The sequence below is a fragment of the Thalassophryne amazonica genome, chromosome 16 (genome assembly GCF_902500255.1).
Source record: "Thalassophryne amazonica chromosome 16, fThaAma1.1, whole genome shotgun sequence".
NCBI lineage: Eukaryota > Metazoa > Chordata > Actinopteri > Batrachoidiformes > Batrachoididae > Thalassophryne > Thalassophryne amazonica.
This window is the reverse complement of record NC_047118.1, coordinates 84578393-84588895: the sequence shown is the minus strand read 5'-3', so window position 1 is coordinate 84588895 and position 10503 is coordinate 84578393. Positions and strand designations below refer to the sequence as shown.

The 10503-nt window shown below is 44.2% G+C and overlaps 1 protein-coding gene across 1 annotated transcript in view; it reads right to left on the bottom strand.

The window, feature by feature from the left end:
• crlf3 (cytokine receptor-like factor 3) overlaps nt 1–3050 on the bottom strand; it is a 120290-nt gene extending 117240 nt beyond the window's left edge. The window contains exon 1 of the mRNA XM_034190783.1: nt 2951–3050. The gene's annotated coding sequence lies outside the window, so the exon portion shown is untranslated. The remainder of the gene's footprint in view (nt 1–2950) is intronic.
• Nucleotides 3051–10503: the final 7453 nt, after the last annotated feature.

Here is a 10503-nt window from a genome sequence, read left to right as displayed (position 1 = left end):
TCACCTGATCCAGCCCTAACTATAAGCTTTAGCAAAAAGGAAAGTTTTAAGCCTAATCTTAAAAGTAGAGAGGGTGTCTGTCTCCCTGATCTGAATTGGGAGCTGGTTCCACAGAAGAGGAGCCTGAAAGCTGAAGGCTCTGCCTCCCAATCTACTCTTACAAACCCTAGGAACTACAAGTAAGCCTGCAGTCTGAGAGCGAAGCGCTCTATTGGGGTGATATGGTACTACGAGGTCCCTAAGATAAGATGGGACCTGATTATTCAAAACCTTATAAGTAAGAAGAAGAATTTTAAATTCTATTCTAGAATTAACAGGAAGCCAATGAAGAGAGGCCAATATGGGTGAGATATGCTCTCTCCTTCTAGTCCCCGTCAGTACTAATGATGTAATGACTACATCATTAGGGTGGTTAGGAATTACATAAAACAAATAATGATATTTTTTTTCATGAGGTGAAAGATGAAATGTTCCATTCAACAGGGCAGAGCTGAGTTGAATGGAATATTCTTACCATTGCACTCATAAACATTCAATACTTGTATAATATTACTTGGACCTACAGGTGATTAGATTGGTCAAACGTCAAGGAAAACATGGTCCTAAAATGCCTTTTTTGTATAGCTCAACAACAAAGAAGCCTAGATGGGCGATAAAAGATTCAATTTATTATTATACCCTTGGGTAAAACTGGTTTACAGTGAGTGAGTCATCTTGTTTGGTAAACACACAGTGAAACACAGAACAAGACAAAGTGACGACAGTGCTAAAAGGCTAAAAGAACAACAAGGATGGCCCCAAGATAAAATAAAAACAAGATGAGTTAAAACATCAATGTTGTTGTTCATTTTTCTGCTCCCGGTTTTGTTCGGGGTCACCCCAGCAGATACAGCCAGATCCGCATTTGTAATTGGCACAAGTTTTACGCCGGATGCCCTTCCTGACACAACTCCAGTTTTACCTGGAGAAACACACACAGCCGCTGGTGTTCCAAAGAGGTCTCCCATCCAAGTACTAACCAGATCCTGTTCTGCTTAGCTTCTGAGATCTGACGGGATCAGGCTGACACAGCGCAAACTGGCTGCTAAAACATCAATAGATAAAAGTCTAAAAACATGTCATACCAAGCCAAAGGATAAAAACTAAATAAATAAATAAGAATGTGCTGTTAATAAAAAAGGTAAAAGAAACCATACAAAAATAAATACATACGTTATATTTAAGTTTCTGTTACTTGTTAACAGCACTGATTGTAGCGTTTGGTTTTACAAGCTGGTACCCTAAACCTCCAACCTGAAGGGAGCAGCTGAAACTCACCATGAAGAGGGTGGGAGTCGTCTCTCAGAATCGAACCAGCGATCCTCTGTACCTGTTTAGTATACAGGGATTCTGGCTGAAGCTGAGACTCTCCAATCAGCTTGCTCGACCATTTCACAATTTGGTTTAAACAATTTTTGTTTTTGAGGGACACGCTTCCAAACCATGAAACAAGACAGAAGGATAAAACTGATTCTATAAAAGCACAATAAAACAAGGTCAGCATGGTTCTGCCGATGTTAAAAGCGGACAGTTTTCTCAGAATATAGAGGCACTGGCGTGCCTCTTTGTACACAGCGTCACAGTTTGCCTCAAAGTTCAGTCTGTCATCAATGACAGTTCCAAGATATTTATATGTGCTGACACACTGCACTGTCTGATCTTTTAAAACTGATGCCTCTTGATTGGGAGAACTGTTTTTATTAAAGTCAATAATCATGTCTATGGTTTTAGAAATGTTCAAGAAAAGATTTGCTGCACCAGTCAAGGAAATCAGTAACAACCGGTGGTGACTCATATGATCTACAGCATATATGGATCAGCAAAATATCTGTGAATAAGTTCATAATGAAATCACATGATTAAGTCATACATCATCAACAACATCATTACAAACATGTATATTTACTTGTGCATTTATGTGGTGGTGTGTAGGATATGCATACGCCCTCTGATGCCTTTAATTATGAACCACGAACAGATTGGGTTCAAATGTTTTCCAAAACCTGCATAAAGGGGTAGCAACAGGAAAGCCCAGAGTGCATTTCTGCATCTTCATCATGATTTCTCTAAAACGGGTTCTGAATAAATGCATAAGCATGTGGACGGCTCCCACTTGTGTACAAATGCATGTTTCATTGTTCAGTAAATATCTACGAGGTGAAAACCCTGAATGAGAAGTGCTAACCCAAGAAAACGCTCCATATGACAAGTCTGCACTTGCTCACGAAAACTTCCGTATGTTGTCATTTTTTCACCTAGTTCGACCACCGCCTGTCACATTCTGAGCAGAGTGCCAGCTGCACCACGTTTTTACCAAGTGTCTTTGTATTTTGAGGTAGCTAAAAGCTATAAATGCATCCAGGTCTTTTGATAGTCCTGGTCAATCTTCAAGCTGTTGGTCCATTTATGACCTCACGGATCAATAACTCTTCAACGCATCAGTCACGCTTACTCGAGTTTAACTGGAAATCAAAGTTTTTAATGTTTACCGAAGTAAGAAGAATGTGTATTTAAAAGGCGGCTAGGCTACTTCAAATTAATCGGACGTTTAGCGTAAGTTTTAACACATATCTGCTGCAGAAACGAAAACAGCGAAAATTTTAGATTAGGCCACAAGATCTGACGGGTCTCAGAATTTACTGTAACACCATTTTAATCCACTGCTAATGTGTGCGCGCGCGTGTGTGTGTGTGGCAGCGAGTTTAAAGACTTACGCCATGAAAATATATAATTAAAAGTGTTGCTAGAAAACCCACAGACTCTGCTGTGTGCATTAGTGGGACGTTTTCATGGTTTATTTGTGATTTTGTCTCAGTTGCGCCACAGACAATACATCCATATACCGCACTCTTACCAACGACCAACAAACACAAGCAAGAAATTAAACAACAACAAAAGCTGCCAAACGTACCTATCTCAGAGTTTTCTAATCACCATTCCGTTCCCAGAGCTCTGAACCAGATCGAAACAACCACAACTCGCTAAAAGTTTTGTTGCACTGCCCCAAAAAATCCGACACTTCCGCGGCTGTAAAAATCAGTAGCCAATCACAGATGAGATTCTTTGAGTGACAAGGAAATTCGCCAATAGAGTTTAACCGTATAGACTCTTAAGGTTTCCTGCGCGAAACTTGCAAAATGTTCATCTTTCAAACACATCACCTCAGTGGAGCAGTTATTATTACAAAGATTACAAGATTACACATATAGAAGAGTTTAGATTTTAAGCTACAATAATTTTTGTTTTTTTATGTTCTTTTGGTACTTTAAAACTCAAAGAACAAATCTGTTTTCAGCTGTAAATTTCCTGAAATCTGGTCAATAAATGATAATGATAATGATGATTGCATATGAGTGATAGATCTAGATCCCATCACCTGGAGTAAAAACAAACAATATTGCTTATTGCAACAGATAGAAAAAAAAAAATTGTAAAAAAAAAAGCCCAGAATCAAAGTTTCAGAAATTCTGTTCCAAAACATTCAGTTTCGTGTCAATATCAGACCATTTATGTATTTACATAGAAGAGTAAAATCTGAGAGTTTTCTGTGACTTTTGTCTCCATATGTGGTAATTATTTTTCTGTATTTTGTACAAGTACAAGTACATTTTGTACAAGGAACTACAAGTAAGCCTGCAGTCTGAGAGCGAAGCGCTCTATTGGGGTGATATGGTACTATGAGGTCCCTAAGATAAGATGGGACCTGATTATTCAAAACCTTATAAGCAAGAAGAATAATTTTAAATTCTATTCTAGAATTAACAGGAAGCCAATGAAGAGAGGCGAATATGGGTGAGATATGCTCTCTCCTTCTAGTCCCTGTCAGTACTCTAGCTGCAGCATTTTGAATTAACTGAAGGCTTTTCAGGGAACTTTTAGGACAACCTGATAATAATGAATTACAATAGTCCAGCCTAGAGGAAATAAATGCATGAATTAGTTTTTCAGCATCACTCTGAGACAAGACCTTTCTAATTTTAGAGATATTGCGCAAATGCAAAAAAAAAAGCAGTCCTACATATTTGTTTAATATGCACTTTGAATGACATATCCTGATCAAAAATGACTCCAAGATTTCTCCCAGTATTACTAGAGGCCAGGGTAATGCCATCCAGAGTAACGATCTGGTTAGACACCATGTTTCGAAGATTTGTGGGGCCAAGTACAATAACTTCAGTTTTATCTAAATTTATGTCTGTAAGACAATCCTGCATTTTAACTAATTGGTGTGTGTCCTCTGGCTTCATGGATAGATAAAGCTGGATATCATCTGCGTAACAATGAAAATTTAAGCAATGCAATAAGATATTTAAGATTTAAGATATGCAATAAGGATCAAAAACTGGTGAAAAATTATGAAAGATTAGTGATATGGATTACAGGCCTGAGATGAAAGATCAAAGGGCGATGAAGAGGTCAGAGATGTTGCTCTACATTGTGATAGCATAACAGACATTAAGTAAGTTAATGTGGTTCAGAGGCCAGTGATAAGTATCATAGGCCAATGAAAAGCCTCAAAGGCCAGAGATAAGGATCAAAGGCCAGTCAAATGGATGATTGACCCTGACCTCTAGTAATACTGTGAGAAATCTTGGAGTCATTTTTGATCAGGATATGTCATTCAAAGCGCATATTAAACAAATATGTAGGACTGCTTTTTTGCATTTACGCAATATCTCTAAAATCAGAAAGGTCTTGTCTCAGAGTGATGCTGAAAAACTAATTCATGCATTTATTTCCTCTAGGCTGGACTATTGTAATTCATTATTATCAGGTTGTCCTAAAAGTTCCCTAAAAAGCCTTCAGTTAATTCAAAATGCTGCAGCTAGAGTACTAACGGGGACTAGAAGGAGAGAGCATATCTCACCCATATTGGCCTCTCTTCATTGGCTTCCTGTTAATTCTAGAATAGAATTTAAAATTCTTCTTCTTACTTATAAGGTTTTGAATAATCAGGTCCCATCTTATCTTAGGGACCTCGTAGTACCATATCACCCCAATAGAGCGCTTCGCTCTCAGACTGCAGGCTTACTTGTGGTTCCTAGGGTTTGTAAGAGTAGAATGGGAGGCAGAGCCTTCAGCTTTCAGGCTCCTCTCTTGTGGAACCAGCTCCCAATTCAGATCAGGGAGACAGACACCCTCTCTACTTTTAAGATTAGGCTTAAAACTTTCCTTTTTGCTAAAGCTTATAGTTAGGGCTGGATCAGGTGACCCTGAACCATCTCTTAGTTATGCTGCTATAGACGTAGACTGCTGGGGGGTTCCCATGATGCACTTTCTTTCTTTCTCTTTTTGCTCTGTATGTACCACTCTGCATTTAATCATTAATGATCGATCTCTGCTCCCCTCCACAGCATGTCTTTTTCCTGGTTCTCTCCCTCAGCCCCAACCAGTCCCAGCAGAAGACTGCCCCTCCCTGAGCCTGGTTCTGCTGGAGGTTTCTTCCTGTTAAAAGGGAGTTTTTCGTTCCCACTGTAGCCAAGTGCTTGCTCACAGGGGGTCGTTTTGACCGTTGGGGTTTTACATAATTATTGTATGGCCTTGCCTTACAATATAAGGCGCCTTGGGGCAACTGTTTGTTGTGATTTGGCGCTATATAAAAAAAAATGATTGAATTGATTGATTGATTGGTAAATGATAAAGGCCAAAGATTAGTGATATGGATCAAAAGTCAGAAATAAGGATCAAATGTCAGTGATAAGAATCAAACACCAGAGATAAGGATCAAAGGTCAGTGATCAGGGCAAAAGGTCAGTAATGCAGATTAAAGTTCAGTGATAAGGGTTCAAAAAGGCAGTGATAAGAATCAAAAGCAGATTTAAGGATCAAAGGCCAAGGATAATGATGAAGAAAAGATATAGTCCAGTCAATGTAGGCCAAAAAAGGTCCAACCAGGGACAGCTTGCAAAAAATCTGTTGCCTAGTTGGGTGGAGGTTATGTTTTTTGTTTTGTTTGTTTGTTTGTTTGTCTGTCTGTTGGTTTGTTTTGCTGGTTAACAGCCTGGAGCCCACAATTTTTCATATATCATTATGACATTTTTAATGAAGATTCATATCCTGATAGGCAAGAACTGATTCAGTTTTCAAGGTCACAGATCAAAAGTAAAAGTGAGGAAAAAGCTTGGAAACTGGAAAAATCCCTTTGAATGAATATTCAAAAACTCAGAACTCTGTCAAAAAATATCAAATTTCTTTCATATTTGAGAGTGCTTTGTAGGATGGTATCCTTTATCGACTGACAAAATTTGATCCAGATCTGATTCGGATGATGGATTTAGTGGACATTTGATTTTAATATAGAAAAGCCCATTTGGTGTACATTTTGCATTAAATCTCAATCAAAAGTGCCTCAGTCACTCTAATTTTTCTGTTATGGATTTACCTACACCACCAAAACTGGATGGAGGTTCCAATTTTATGATTATTTGTCTTTCAGTTATCAGTTGGAAACTAAGTGCAAAAAAAGCAAAGACAAACTGTGTATAGTAGAGATAACCAATGTTCTGCAAAATTTATCTGAAAAATAAAAAAATCAGAAACTGAAAAAGTTGAAAAAAAAAAACCTGACAACACCACAAAAAAAAAAACTTTGATTCAAGTGCATGAACTAAGTACATACTCCTGACATTTGATCACATCTAAGTTATCTTATGAAAACCAATTTCGAATAGGACTTTGACCTTGAAAAATTTTTCCAAGGTAAAATTTTGTGGAATTGGAAACTAGTGTTGGTGGAGGTTTGCGCTCTATGAGTGCGGTGCTCTAGTTTCACTTGTATAGCAACCATTTGCACTATGGAAATATCCAAATTTTGTGCAAGGACATTAAAACTTTAGATTTCACTCCACTTTATTCCTGTGTTATAACATTTAGAGAGTGAAGTTGCTATCTTGAATGGCTTGCAAAGAAGAAAAGCTCCATAAACATGATCTGAATGATTCTTTAGCCTATTGTTCAGAAGATTATGACAACACCATGAATATGCAAATTATAACAGTCATAAACAGTATATCCCCCTATTCATATGGACATCCCTCAGGGCTCCGTCACACTTAGCAAGAATGAGCAGAAACCAAGAAGAATCAGCTGGAATGGAAAAAAAAAGCCAAATTGGAGATGCATTTGGGAGGAACAGATATTCAGAGAGCCATGTAGGAATGGTGTTCGAATACCTAGAATGCTGGCCAAAGCTGCCACAAATGATTCTAATGATTCAGTCTAAATGTTGTTGGAACAGATTCTAGGTAGGAATACCTAGACTGCTGTTAGAATGCAGTAAGGATTCAGAGGGTGATCTGTTGTGAAAGTGTAGGTACACGGACCCACAACAGGGGGCGCAAATGAACGGACAATGGAGGAAGTCAAATCACAAAGCTTTACTGTTGTGAACACGCACAACAAACACAACAGATTACAATTATAGCAGTAAGCCGAATTCCAATGGTGTCGTGTGGGCAGGCTCGACGATAGGAGACGTCTGTCCGAGTCGAACCGGAACCATCCGATTTCCTCTGCCACCGAACCCCGGGAATACTGGAGCCGCCAAGTCCCAAACTCCCAGGTGGCCACTGCCTCCGCTCGTCGGATCCGGTACTGCTGGCAAGGAACAGAAACAGTCAGGTGTGGGTGTGGCCGCACCCAGCAACACACAGGGTGGAAACACCACCTCCACCTCTACTCAAAAACAGCACTGTAGGATTGGAATGTGAATACTTATCCAACCACGTCCAATACGGTCTTCAGCTGACCTAAGCACAAGCAACAAAGTATTACTTCTCTGAATAACACAACTGGCTGAGTTCGTTACCTCCTTAGTAGAGCGATATCTCGGCAATGAGGTGGAGATGCCGTCCTGCTGATATACCTCCCTGGTGATTGATATCAGCTGTCTCAGGTGATGGGTGACAGCTGTCACCCTGGCTACTCCTGTGAGGCGGCAGCGCCCTCCGATGTCTGGAGCCCGCACTCTAGGCAGGGCGCCCTCTGGTGGTGGTGGGCCAGCAGTACCTCCTCTTCAGCGGCCCACACAACAGGACCCCCCCCTTAACGGGCGCCTCCTGGCGCTCGACCAGGCTTGTCCGGGTGGCGGCGGTAGAAGTCGGCCAGGAGGGCCGGGTCCAGGATGAAGCTCTTCTTCACCCAGGAGCGTTCTTCGGGACCGTACCCTTCCCAGTCCACCAGATATTGAAAACCCCGGCCCATCCGTCGGACGTCCAGTAGCCGGCGCACAGTCCAAGCCGGCTCGCCGTCGATGATCCGGGCAGGAGGTGGTGCCGGACACGGAGCGCAGAGGGGTGAGGTGTGATGTGGTTTGATTCTCGAGACATGGAACACTGGATGAATCCGCAGTGAGGCCGGGAGCTTAAGCCTCACTGCGGCGGGATTGATGACCTTGAGGATCTTAAACGGTCCTATGTACCGGTCCTGTAGTTTCAGGGAGGCCACTTGCAGTGGAATGTCCTTGGTGGACAACCACACTTCCTGCCCAGGACGATACGTAGGAGCCGGGGTCCGCCGCCGGTCTGCATGGGTCTTCGCCCTCATCCCGGCCCTCAACAAAGCAGAACGGGCGGCACGCCACACCCGACGGCACTTCCGCAGGTGGGCCTGGACCGAGGGCACACCGACCTCTCCCTCAACCACCGGAAACAATGGGGGCTGATACCCCAAACACACCTCAAAAGGGGAGAGGCCGGTGTCTGATGACACTTGACTGTTGTGGGCGTACTCGATCCAGGCCAGATGAGTACTCCAGGCCGCCGGGTGCGCGGCTGTCACACAACGTAGCGTCTGCTCCATCTCTTGATTGGCCCGTTCTGCTTGCCCGTTGGTTTGGGGGTGATACCCGGACGAGAGACTGACCGTGACCCCCAGTTCCCGGCAAAAGCTCCTCCAGACGTGCGAGGAGAACTGGGGACCGTGATCGGAGACGATGTCTGATGGTATCCCATGCAGCCGGACGACGTGGTGGACCAGGAGGTCCGCTGTCTCCTGGGCCGTTGGGAGCTTCGGGAGGGCCACGAAGTGGGCCGCCTTGGAGAATCGGTCCACTATCGTGAGGATGACGGTGTTTCCCTGGGACGGTGGGAGGCCCGTGACAAAATCCAGGCTGATGTGGGACCAGGGGCGATGAGGTACGGGCAGCGGCTGTAGCAAACCCGAGGACTTGCGGTGGTCGGCTTTGCCCCTGGCGCAGGTGGTACAGGCCTGGATATAATCCCGGATGTCGGTCTCCAGGGACGCCCACCAGAAACACTGCCGGATGACTGCCACGGTTCTTCGCACCCCAGGATGACAGGAGAGCTTAGAACCGTGACAGAAGTCCAGGACCGCAGCCCTTGCCTCTGGTGGGACGTAGAGTCTGTTCTTCGGCCCGGTTCCGGGGTCCGGGTTTTGTGCCAGGGCCTCCCGGACTGTCTTCTCCACGTCCCAGGTGAGGGTGGCCACGATAGTGGACTCCGGGATGATGGGATCCGGGGGATCCGACGACTCCATTCTGACTTCGTCTTCATGTACCCGGGACAAAGCATCTGATCTTTGATTTTTGGTCCCGGGACGGTAGGTGATCCGGAAGTCAAAACGGCCGAAGAACAGTGACCAGCGGGCTTGCCTGGGATTCAGCCGTTTGGCGGTCCTGATATACTCCAGGTTCCGGTGGTCAGTGAAGACCGTAAATGGCACGGACGTTCCCTCCAACAGATGTCTCCACTCCTCAAGAGCCTCTTTCACCGCAAGGAGTTCTCGATTGCCGACGTCATAGTTCCGTTCGGCCAGGGTCAACCTGCGGGAAAAATAGGCACACGGGTGAAGAACCTTATCGGTCTTCCCGCTCTGGGACAGCACGGCTCCTATCCCTGAATCCGAGGCGTCCACTTCAACCACTAACTGGCGACTAGGATCGGGCTGCACCAGAACGGGTGCAGACGAGAAGCGCCGTTTCAACTCCTTGAACGCGGCATCACAATGATCCGACCAGGTGAAGGGAACTTTTGGCGAGGTTAGGGCTGTCAGGGGGCTAACTACCTGACTGTAGCCCTTAATGAACCTCCTGTAGAAATTAGCAAAGCCGAGGAACTGTTGCAGCTTCCTACGGCTTGTGGGTTGGGGCCAGTCTCTCACCGCCGCAACCTTGGCCGGATCAGGAGCGACGGAGTTGGAGGAGATGATGAACCCCAGGAAGGACAAAGAAGTGCGGTGGAACTCACACTTCTCGCCCTTCACAAACAGTCGGTTCTCCAACAACCGCTGCAGGACCTGACGTACATGCTTCACATGGGTCTCAGGGTCCGGAGAAAAGATGAGTATATCGTCCAGGTATACGAAGACGAACCAGTGCAGGAAATCCCGCAAGACATCATTAACCAACGCTTGGAAAGTCGCGGGAGCGTTTGTGAGACCGAACGGCATGACCAGGTACTCAAAGTGACCCAAGGGGGTGTTAAATGCCGTCTTCCACTCGTCTCC